The 10520-nt window shown below is 45.7% G+C and overlaps 1 protein-coding gene across 3 annotated transcripts in view; it reads right to left on the bottom strand.

Moving 5' to 3' along the window:
* Positions 1–9183, bottom strand: part of Drd2 (dopamine receptor D2) — a 59527-nt gene extending 50344 nt beyond the window's left edge. Inside the window, exons 1-2 of one of the 3 annotated variants that reach the window (XM_021732379.3) lie at positions 8866–9180; positions 1059–1146 (exon numbers count right to left, since the gene is read on the bottom strand). The gene's annotated coding sequence lies outside the window, so the exon portion shown is untranslated. Of the gene's footprint in view, positions 1–1058; positions 1147–8865 lie in introns of all 3 variants that reach the window. The other 2 variants (XM_021732381.3, XM_005334208.4) reach the window with 2 other exon arrangements.
* Positions 9184–10520: the final 1337 nt, after the last annotated feature.

A 10520-nucleotide genomic window follows, 5' to 3' on the forward strand; every position in this document is an offset into this window, starting at 1 on the left:
CTGTGCATCTTCAGGTCGCCAGGATAACCAAAATCAAAACATCTCCTTCTGTTTCCCTGACAGCTAACCCCTTATCTTTATCTTTACGTGTGTGTCTGATTGGAGGAAGCTCCGACTATTCAATATCCTCCACTTTCATGTCCTACAGAAACTGAGAAGTTTCTAGCCAACCTACACTATTCATGAAGACAGCCAGGTAGCTGAAGGGGATGAGAGAGGTATGAAGCATCTTGCTGACCCAATAGACCTGAGGGACGCCTTAGACACTGCCAGACACTTGTTGGGCTTCAAGTGAGTAGAGAGAGAGTGAGGCTATGGGGAAGTAAGCCGTCACTCACCAACCCATCACTCACCCACTCACTCACTCAACAATTTAAGTGACTACCAAATACTTAGCATCATTTTAGGTTATAACAGATTCTAGAGAAGCATAAGGCAGATTCTCTAATTCAAGAATTCAAGTCTTAGGGAAAACAAGAAATCAAGAACTGGAAGGTTAGCATTAAGATGGTAACATAAGAAGAGAATGCAAAAGACGTCATAGGCCATAGCTCTGGAATTTGCTAGCTCTGACTCCAAGCAAGTTTCACTTAACCTCTCCAAGCCTCAGTGGCCACATCTGTAAAGTGAAAGTTAAATAACAGCTATGGATACTCCATGGGTTGTTGTAAAAGATTAATAGGAATATGTGTGCTTTATACTTTATTTATTTTTGCTTTATGAGTTTTGAAAATTAAAAGTGAGTTCCAAATGCAGAGTATTATAACTATTGTTGCATAAGGAGTAAGACAATTATTTAAAATGCTTAAAAGTGCACATAGGCTAGACAATCCCCTGCCTTTCCTTTATGTCTGCATGGCTCACTTCCACATTTGATGTAGATCTTTTCTTAAATATCCCTTCCTCTATGAGGTCCATCTTAGCCACCCTATTTAATAATGTGGGTTCTCTCTGGTTCCACCTCTCAGCATTCTATATCCTAACCTATTTTATCTTTTTCTGAGTACTTATTACCCTCTAACATATGCAGTACTTTATATTTTATATATATCACTTACCATTTCTCTCTTTCCACTAGAATACAAGTTCCAGGAAGGCAGAGATCTTTGTTTTGGTCACCGACATGTTTGCAATCAAGATGAGTACCTAGTATAGAGCAGATGCTTGATATTATTTGTTCAATGAAAGAATAAGAAACAAAACACACGTTGAATGGCTTCTGCTGCAAAAGACAGTCAGGGAAGAGTGAGCACAGGAAGAGAAGGTAGAACTCCCAGCTGCTGATCTGGAAAGATGACAGCTAAGAGGGCTCAAGGCCATGGTGAGTGAGACATGAGTACCCTCAAGTCTCAGAATAACATAAGCAGAAGGCAACCTGGAGGCTCACCAGAAGCAGTTTTAGTCCAGTAATAGCAATTAATTTTTATACAGTTGATAGTGAAGAGACTCCATACCATTTCAGAATACAAGTTGGTATGACATCAGGGAGAATAATTTCTCCATGCATGAGCATTGGTTACCTATTGTTGCATAATAAATTACCCCCAAATTTAGCAACTGAAAATGTTTTGTCAATAGCTTCTATGGGTCAGGAACTTATTTGGAAAGTTCTGGTTCAGGCTTGCTCAAAAGATTTCAGTTAAGACCTTGGCTATCATCTCTTGATGGCGCATCTGAGGAGGAAAGCCCTCCTTTCAAGACAGTTTGCTCCCACAGCCGTTGGCTAGAGGTTTCAGATCTTCACCATGCAGACCTTTTAGGGTTGCTAGAATGTTCTCATGACATGGCAGCTGATGGTCCCCAGAAAGTATGATCCAAGAGAGAACAACATGAACATTATGATATCTTTTAAAGACATACCCTCAGAAGTGGCACACTCTCATTTAGGCATAATCTTACTGGTTCACAGGTGTGCCCTATTTAACATTGGAGGTGATTACACAAGAACATGAACACCAGGAGGTGGGACTGTGGGAGCCATCTTGGCTAACTACCACAGAATGTAACTAAGCAATCATCCAGGATGTTCTTAGGGCACTGCGTATCTATGGAGAAAAATGACCACCTCCCAACCCTTCCCTCCAGCTCCCCAGAGAAGACTTTGTGCCACTAGTTATCCAGAGTGATCCAAGACCTTCAGTTATACACAGTCCTCAAGAAAAGATATACAAACATGTATACAAACATGGACCACTTTGGAGACCCTTATATACTCTTCTTGAGACTCTGGATGCTAATTTCTGCTTGTCGATACACTTTTCTTTTTGACTCTGCCATAAATGAATGAAAGAGCTGAGGGAGCTCAGAATCTAAAAAAAATGGAAAGATCTGAGAAAGATGACTAGGAACAGAATATTTGTCATGCCCTCTGAAATTTCCTAGCATCACCAAGCAGCAGGCATTTGTAACTGCCCAGAAGCAGATACATCAGTTACAAGAACCCATCCCAAGGAAAGATTCTTAGACAAAGGAAAAGCCCAAAAGAGGGAGTAGCATTCTGGATTGGAGAGTCTCAGAGTCAAAAGCTATTGTGTTCTATCCTCCTTTCTCAGGCAAGATCATATGTCATGCAAATACAAAGATGGCATTTGCTTTTTCCACTAATGTCCCCAGAAGATAGAGGGCACATGGTTTCTGCCAGCTTTAATGATATGCTCAGTGTGAAGTGCTTCAATCCTCTCAATCTGGGAAGATGAGAAAGTCTTGTCCCTATGCATTGGTTTATCACCTTATTTTTTTGTTTTTAATAAAAAGTGGACTTTGCCAGAGTGCCTCACATTACATGGCATGTGAAAGTAGAGGAACATAATTTCCAGACATGAATTAGTGCAAAAGGACAATAGCTGAAAATGTTCCTCCTTAAGCTCCTTAATTAACAATAACAATCATTGGAGTTAACATTTGTAGGTCAATTACTTTTTCCAGGGACTTACTTTTTCAAATGCCTTATATCTGTTTTCTGAATTAATCACTACAACCAAATGAGGTTAGTATTGACATCCAATTGTAGATGAGAAGCCCAAGGAAATAGAGGTAATCAACTTGCTCATGGTCACTCAGCAAGTAAATATTAAGAGTCAGGATTCAAATTCTGGGAGTCCACAGGCCTAAATACCATACTAATCATACCAAGGTGTTTTTATAGGGCTTAAGTAAGAAAACAAATATTGGTACATATCGTTCATGAAACTCAAAATGAAGTTCAACAACAGGTGGAAGCCTGCTAGCTGATCACAAGATGAACATTATTATCTATTATCTTAATGGAGACTTTGGTGCTGTTGAACCTTAGGAATTCTGATTTATTAGGCAGCATATAGTTCACTTATGATGTACCTGAAGAAACTGATACATGGGCAGGGACATCCAGGCCTTTCCTGTCTGCCCACCAGAAAAGTGCTGATCAGCTGGTCCTTAAAGACAACTCTCATAAGTCACTCCTGCATCTGCAGGGAGGATCTCAGTCCATTCCATCTGCACCTCTCTGTTTAATCAAGAAGCTTAGTATTAGAGACTAATGAATATTAAATCATGATCATAAGAAAGCAACAAAAAGGCTAAAGGTTGGCAGAAGTCTGGTTTTCATCCTTCAGACAGTTTAGCACCCTCAAAGAGATGTGAGACAGAAGGTGATGTTATCACAGTTCCACACTCTGTCGCCTGCTCCCACCATGAAGTTGGAAGACTTAAGTGACCTGCCTCCCTTCCCTCTACACCTATTGCTTGCTGAGGTGCATGATCATTGCATTCCAACCAAAGGATCCCCAATCCAGGTATAAAATAAGAATTCTTAACTGGTCCCCAAATTTAAGAATCCCAAAGAGTTGTTTTATCCATCTTCTCCCTTTGCTATCTCCCCTCCTCACTTTCCCGGTATTATCTGCAAAATTCACTGTCACTTCAGTTTATTAAAGAAAATAAATTCTTCTCCCTTTCTTATTATTTATTCCACTTACATAAGTCATAAAGAGCTATTATTTAAGTATTAGACACTCTGGTTTTGACTCTCCACCCCACACGTTAGTCATGTAACATCATGCAAGCCACTGACCTCTCTAAGCCCATGCTTCTTCCTCTGCAAAATGGGGATACTAAGAATGCCTATTTCATAGAGTTGTTGTAGGGTTAGGAATTGAAATAAAAAACCCATGTCAAGTGCTGGACAGAGTGTCCTGCACACAGCAAGTGCATGATAAATGTTGGATGTTATAATGATGAGGCCAGCAATGCAAGTACCAGTGAGCAGGACAACTTTTCAAAATAGCCGTCCTAAGGAAACCTGTGAGTAAGCCACTTTCCCAGACCAAGGGTTCCCGGGGAATTGCTAGTGATGTTGCTGCCTGGGGTAACAGGAAAGAACAGAGGCAATTATGCACCGTGCAACAAAAATAATTTCATTTCTAATGCCTTTCCCCTGCTGGGCCACTCAGAACCCAAACAATAACAACAGGCAGGGGTGGAAACGAGAAGGGCAGGCACATTCTGAAGGGGCCCAATGACAAACAGACAAGCCCCAGGACTCACTTTGTCTCCCAGACATCTGTAGGGGAGAGTCCTTGGGACTGCAGCTGCAATTCTGTGCTGAGTGGCAGCTCCCTGGAAGGCAGGATTGCCCAGGGGCCTGTTGATGGGGCCTCTTGGGGCTGAGTCAGCCTGACGTCACTTTTCATCCTCTGTCTGGGAGCAGGCTGACATCACTCAGAGGGCTCCAGGGAAAGTCAGGGGTCCTCCCTTTTTCCTTTCCCATCCCTACAGACAGCAAAGACTTCCCACATCTCCTCCCAGGAAAAGTAAAAAAATTTGCAGTTACTAGCAGATTACAACAAAAATTATCCAATGTGCATTAAGGTGGTGGCTGTATTCAGTGCATATTTAACATCAGCCTATTTTGGCAGCACCTGTGAGCACTTCTTCACTCCCACCTTTATGTACTGCCCCATACTCTTCCAATTGTCCCCAGCAGCCTCTAGGTATCTGAATTCCAGCAATATAGCAGCACAGCCTCTCTAACCAGGGGAGGAGGGAGTCCCCAGGCCCCAGTGAGTCATCTTTGCTCCTCTCTGTGTACTGGAGCCAGCAGGGCCCTTGACTCCTCTGTAGAGAAACATTCCCATGTCTCCTAGGGAGAGAAGAGAGTGCACTCTCCCAGGGGCATCCTGGCTCCTGAGGGTGTTGGTTTAACCCATTTATCAGATTGAAGTGAAAGGGAGAAGATGACAGACAGAAAATATGTAGTCCAGAGGACAAGTTTCTCTCCTTTCTGTGGACCCAAACAGAAGCAACCCAAGTGGTTGAGTCTTATAGTTGCAATTCTCCTCCAGTCCATCTACTGATACCATAATCAAACTATTTTCCAAGCCTATGCATTTAGATAACATGATTCTATTGTTTAAAAAAATAAGAAAGAAAGCTTCAATTTCATTGGTAATGGGGACAGGTGAGAGGCAGGGGTATATTAACATTGGGATTCTAACAGTATTAAATGAGCTAAAAAGGATAGAGATAATATCAGCCCACCACCCAGAATTGGTAAATAAGCAATTGGTACATGCTTTGTGGCTCCATTATGTATCATGAAGAGCTGGAGGATACATAAGCCCTAAGTCAACCTGATGTCCTCCCACTACCACAAGATGACTTCCTGTGGGTGGGAGGAGGGAAAATGGTGCTGGAGTTCAACTAAGTAAAAGGCCATATAGAAGAGGCTACCTGCTGAGAAGCTGAGCCAAGCTGTGCCCTTTCTATTGCCTGTGGTTTTCAAGCATTTCCTATACACAGGATGTTCCCCTCCTAAGCAAAGTGCCTGGGAGGATGGAGAAGCTTTGGTTGCTGAGTCCAATCCTGGAACCCAGAAAGTAGAAACTTGGCACCACTCTATTTTGAGAGAACTTCAATAGCAGGAGAGAAGACTAAGTATTTCTGGGCAGCTGCCCTGCTTGTAGACAGGGGCATCCAGGATGGATCTCTGGGGAGCCCAAATAATCTAAGGATCTAAAGCCTTCTAAACAATGTCTTAGAGAAAATGCAAATAATAGAACCACCCTTCTGAGTTCTTTTCAAGACTTCATATCTTAGGTTACTGAGATCTGCTGATTCTGGGAGATACTGCAAATATGGTATGGGGTCCTGGCATTATAAAATCTCAACTTTGATTCTTCACTCCCATCCTAGGAACTGAAACACCTTCACAGCTGGAAATTCATAGATATTAAACTACAAAAGGAAGGAAAACCAGAGGGTGACAGGACAGAAAGGATGAGCTACTGGAAAGGCAGACTTGGCTCAAGGAGTTCTCATAATCCCACCACATCACGCCCACCACATGTGGTTTGTGGGTACTTGTTTACCCAGAGAATGGTGACATCAGACAAGTCTGGCTTCTGCAGGTCAATCTCAGGAGTATCTGAAGTCCTATTTCTGATGAGACCCTGAGTTTCTCTACTTTCTTTGGTAAAAGAGGAGAAACAGAGTATTTCTTTCATTTTCAGGTTCTTCTACATTGTTCTCATGATTACAATTGCATATTTTGGACAAAAATAATCCAACTTTCCAGGTGAAGATAGAAGACTGACTAGCTCATAAACATCATCACCAGCTGATTCACCCCTACATGCCTCTTAGTATATGGAACACAAAAATCAAATCAATACAGTCAATATGTCACTGCTAGGAGGGCATCAGCGGCTACCAGCCTTGGGGAGCATGAAGAGCTACTTCGCTGAAATAATCACTCCTTGGCATTTAAGGAGCACTTGTGTTAGCAGAGCACAGTGCATGCATAGTGAAAGACCATAACTCATCCAGGAGGGAAGGAAAGCAGGGCCAACACATGGAGTTGGCCCCCAAAGAGGAGGAGTTAGTATTTATGAAAGCCCACTTGATGCCATATTGGGGATCCCTAGAGAGGCCCAAAATCAGTTTTTGTAGGAAGAAAAGTCTGGCAGGATCCTGTGAGAGAGGAAATTGTCATAACCTTTATTGCAGCAAAGAGATTTTTTTGTTTTGTTTGTTGGTGGATGATACTTCCACCAACAGTCACATACCTGAAGAATTTAACATGTATAATTTCAGAAGACAATGAGATAAATTGGAGGTCTTAATTTAAAAATGTCTACAATCTCCTTGTAAGGAGTCTGAGCTTTCATGAGGAGTGATTTCCCAATGTACATAGGAATTATCCAGATATATTGCTTAAATATAAGCTCCAGGACCTTTAATAGAGATTCTTGTTCAGCATTTCTTTGAGAAAGAAGCAAAGATATGCTTTTTAAACCAGATTCTCTATGATGATTCAGATACAGAGAGTTCATTCCTAACACCCCCTCCTCCCCCAAGAAATGCTGCACTGACCTCTACAACAGATCAGCATCTCTCCATTTTTCAGGCATCTTTCATTCTCGGGTTGTACAAGGAAAGTGGAAGGAGCTCAGAACACTCTTTTAAAAACCAATACTGGGATTTCAAAATGGTCCTCATTTGGCTCTAGGGCTAACCCTCCCAAACCTCTTCCCTGTCAGATGTTTGAGTTCAGATTATAGTATCAAAACCCCTGAGAAACAAATGTGGAATTTTGAAAACTAAGCAGGGAAGTCCAAGGCAGAGGCTGAGACCCAGCAAACCAGCTTGCTGCTTCTCTTGAAATTGATCCCATTCAACAAGGTCTCTCTCTCTCTCTCTCTGCCTACCCTCATTAAACAGCAGCACACAGGGAAAGATGAAAAGAATGCTTCTTTTTCAAGTGGTCCTAATGCTGCAGAATGAATCAGGGATACGCACAAATATTTGCATCTGAAAGAGGGGGGAATCTCTGAGCATCTAGTTCCCTGGAGAGAAGCAAAGATTAGCCTGAAAGGTTTGCAACCTGGTCAACATCCAGAAATAGACAGATCTGCAGAAGCTGAAGAGTGATCCACAAAGTGCCTTTTGCCTCACCCAACCTCAGAAACCCCAGGACAAAAAGTAGCATGGTGCCATATGGGCCAAAAGTGACTTGCTCACACAGCTTCCCTGTGGCGGAGAGAAAGAGCCTGTCCCTGCGGAGCTGCAATGCTGTGACTTGTGTCCATGGTGAAGAAGCCTGTTATGTGGATGCACTGGCACCCTCTTACCTCTGCTCCTCAACAGAAACCGCTCACAGGCTGCCCGTTGCAGACAGGGATGGGGATGTGCTCTGTCTGGCGTTTAAAGCTGACTCCTACCTCGTACACAGTCCTAAAGGGGCTCTCGGTTCTTTTCAGAGTTGGACAGTAACCCTTCGTCACTGTCCTCACCATCTCCCACATTCCCAAATCGAGATGGGTCTGGAATCCCAGTCTTCTCACCCGAATCTCAAACGGAGAAAAGGCAAATAAGAACGAGAATTCAGAACCAATGACAGCGGCAAACCTAGGAGTGGTATAACTGATACCCGCCTCTCCCTCAGTTTCTGCCCTTTGAAACTGAAGTCTCAGGTTGCACCAATACCAAGTTGCCAAAAACAATCCTTCCTCCTCTGGGGGCCGTGGGAAACTGGCTACGTGCCCTGGGGCCGGAGTTCTGGTGCCAGGGAAAAAAGTCCCCTCCCAAGACGCTCTCGGAGGGGCTCACTCTGGTAGCACCCGCAAGTGCCCAGGGGCACGCATTCTCGCCCGGGCGGCGCACCAAGAAAGGGGGAGAGGGGATGGCAGCCGCCGGGTTCCGGACCTCCACCGGGTAAGCTGTCCGACGGAGACTGTGGATAACCCGACCTAGGCTGGCCGCTCCAGGTAGTCAGCGCCAGAGTGGCCAAACTTCTAGTCCGGACCGCGCAGCTCTCGGAGCTCCGTCTCCTCTCCCTTAGCCCTGCCTCGACCCCGGTCGTCAGACGCTCCATCTAAATGGGCTTACCTTCAAGCCATAGGGCGCCCGGGGGCAGAGACCGCACCGGCTGCTCGAGGCTTCCAGCTCCTGCTGCATCCACGCGCGGCCGCCCCTTCCGCAGCAGCCGTCCGGGGCCGCCGCTCTGCTCGGCGGCCCCTTGGTCCTGGCCCCGCCGCGCCGTTCAGAGCCCCTGCGGGCAGCCGCTCGGTCGGCTCTGGCCCACGGGAAGCAGTGGACCGGCCGCGGCGGGGCGGGGTGGGACGGGGCGGGGCCGGCAGCCGGGCGGGTGGGCAGGAGCGCTGCTCTCGGCCGAGGCGCGGAGGCGGCCAGCTCTGGCACTGAGGCTGGACAGCTCCGCGGCGCTGGAGCCCCGGGAGTGCGGGAGGGGAGGGGGTGGGGCCGCCCTGGCCACGAGGCGCTCCAGGGCCCCGCCCCTGGGACAGGCCCCACCCCACAGCCCCGCAAGCGTAGGTGCCTGTTAGGCGCACCAGAGCTTCAGGTATCGGAGAGTACTTGCGGGATTCCGCAATGCCTGGCTTTGAGGCGGGAACTGAGCTCTCTGAGTTGGAGGCGAGAGCCGAGCCCACGGAGCTCCTCCTACACTTTCTAAGTAACGCACTGTATATCCAAGGCTACCTTGGGCAAAGCGGTCTCCATGCCTACTTTAATGCTGTCTTCTTTGGAGGGGTCAGAGACTAAGGGTTGGGAAAGAGCCATTCTTTCAGCAAATCACTTAAAGAGGAGGAGGTGTCGGGAAAGATTCAGGATAGGTTTTCTGACCTCAGGTCTGGAAATCTCTGTAGCTAGTTCCGTTGCTTGACTTTTGCAGAGTAAAAGCCTGGTAGGAGATGGAAATGCAAAAGAAGGCCTAGGGATTCCAGATCACCTTTGACTCCAAACAGGTGTGTGTGGCCAGGAGGAGGAAGAGAAAAAGAAGTGGTTCTCTGTTGCATGCCCTGCCCAAGGTCATTTGGGCTGCAGAGGAATTTTCTTGCCCCCCCCTTTTCTTCCTCTCTCCTTTTCTTTCCATTTTCAGCAATTTGTTGCCGACTGTCCTCCCTCTGCTTGGTTCTGTGTCAGATTCAGCGGTCACAAAGAGAAATAAAGCCAGGCTCCTGTTCCCACAACTGCCAATTCAGAGAGGAGATCTCCAGAGAAACATCTGCAGCTTAAAAGAGGCCCCTTGGAGGATTAAAAAGAAAAACTACAAGATCTCCCAGGAGCTGGTCATGGAAGGAATAATGCAAGTTCCCAAAGTGGAGTAATGGAACAGCAATCCAAGCAGAGGGAACATCATAAACAAAGGACTGTGTGTGGCAGGAGTCAGCCCCGCACGACTAGAATTGAGCCACTCTGGGCCACAACAGACTAAATTTCCTCCACTGGCCACACAATTATAGAAATTAGGGTTGGAAAGGACCTTGGCATTGATCTAATCCTTCTTCGCTTCAGAGGGAGCTGAGGCCCAGAGAAAATGAGAGCCCTTCAAAATACCACAGAGATCCCACAATGGAGCAGTCCCTGTCTCCTGATACAAAAAGCCAGCAATTCTCTCAAATATGGCCAGCTATGGAAGCATTTGGGAGAAGTGGAGAAGCTGTGAGTGGGCACAATGCACCCTTCCCCTGCATATGTCTTTGGCACTACTGTCATGAATTGTCCCTTATTCCCCTGTAGGCTTG

This window comes from Ictidomys tridecemlineatus, chromosome 4 (genome assembly GCF_052094955.1).
Source record: "Ictidomys tridecemlineatus isolate mIctTri1 chromosome 4, mIctTri1.hap1, whole genome shotgun sequence".
Classification (NCBI taxonomy): domain Eukaryota; kingdom Metazoa; phylum Chordata; class Mammalia; order Rodentia; family Sciuridae; genus Ictidomys; species Ictidomys tridecemlineatus.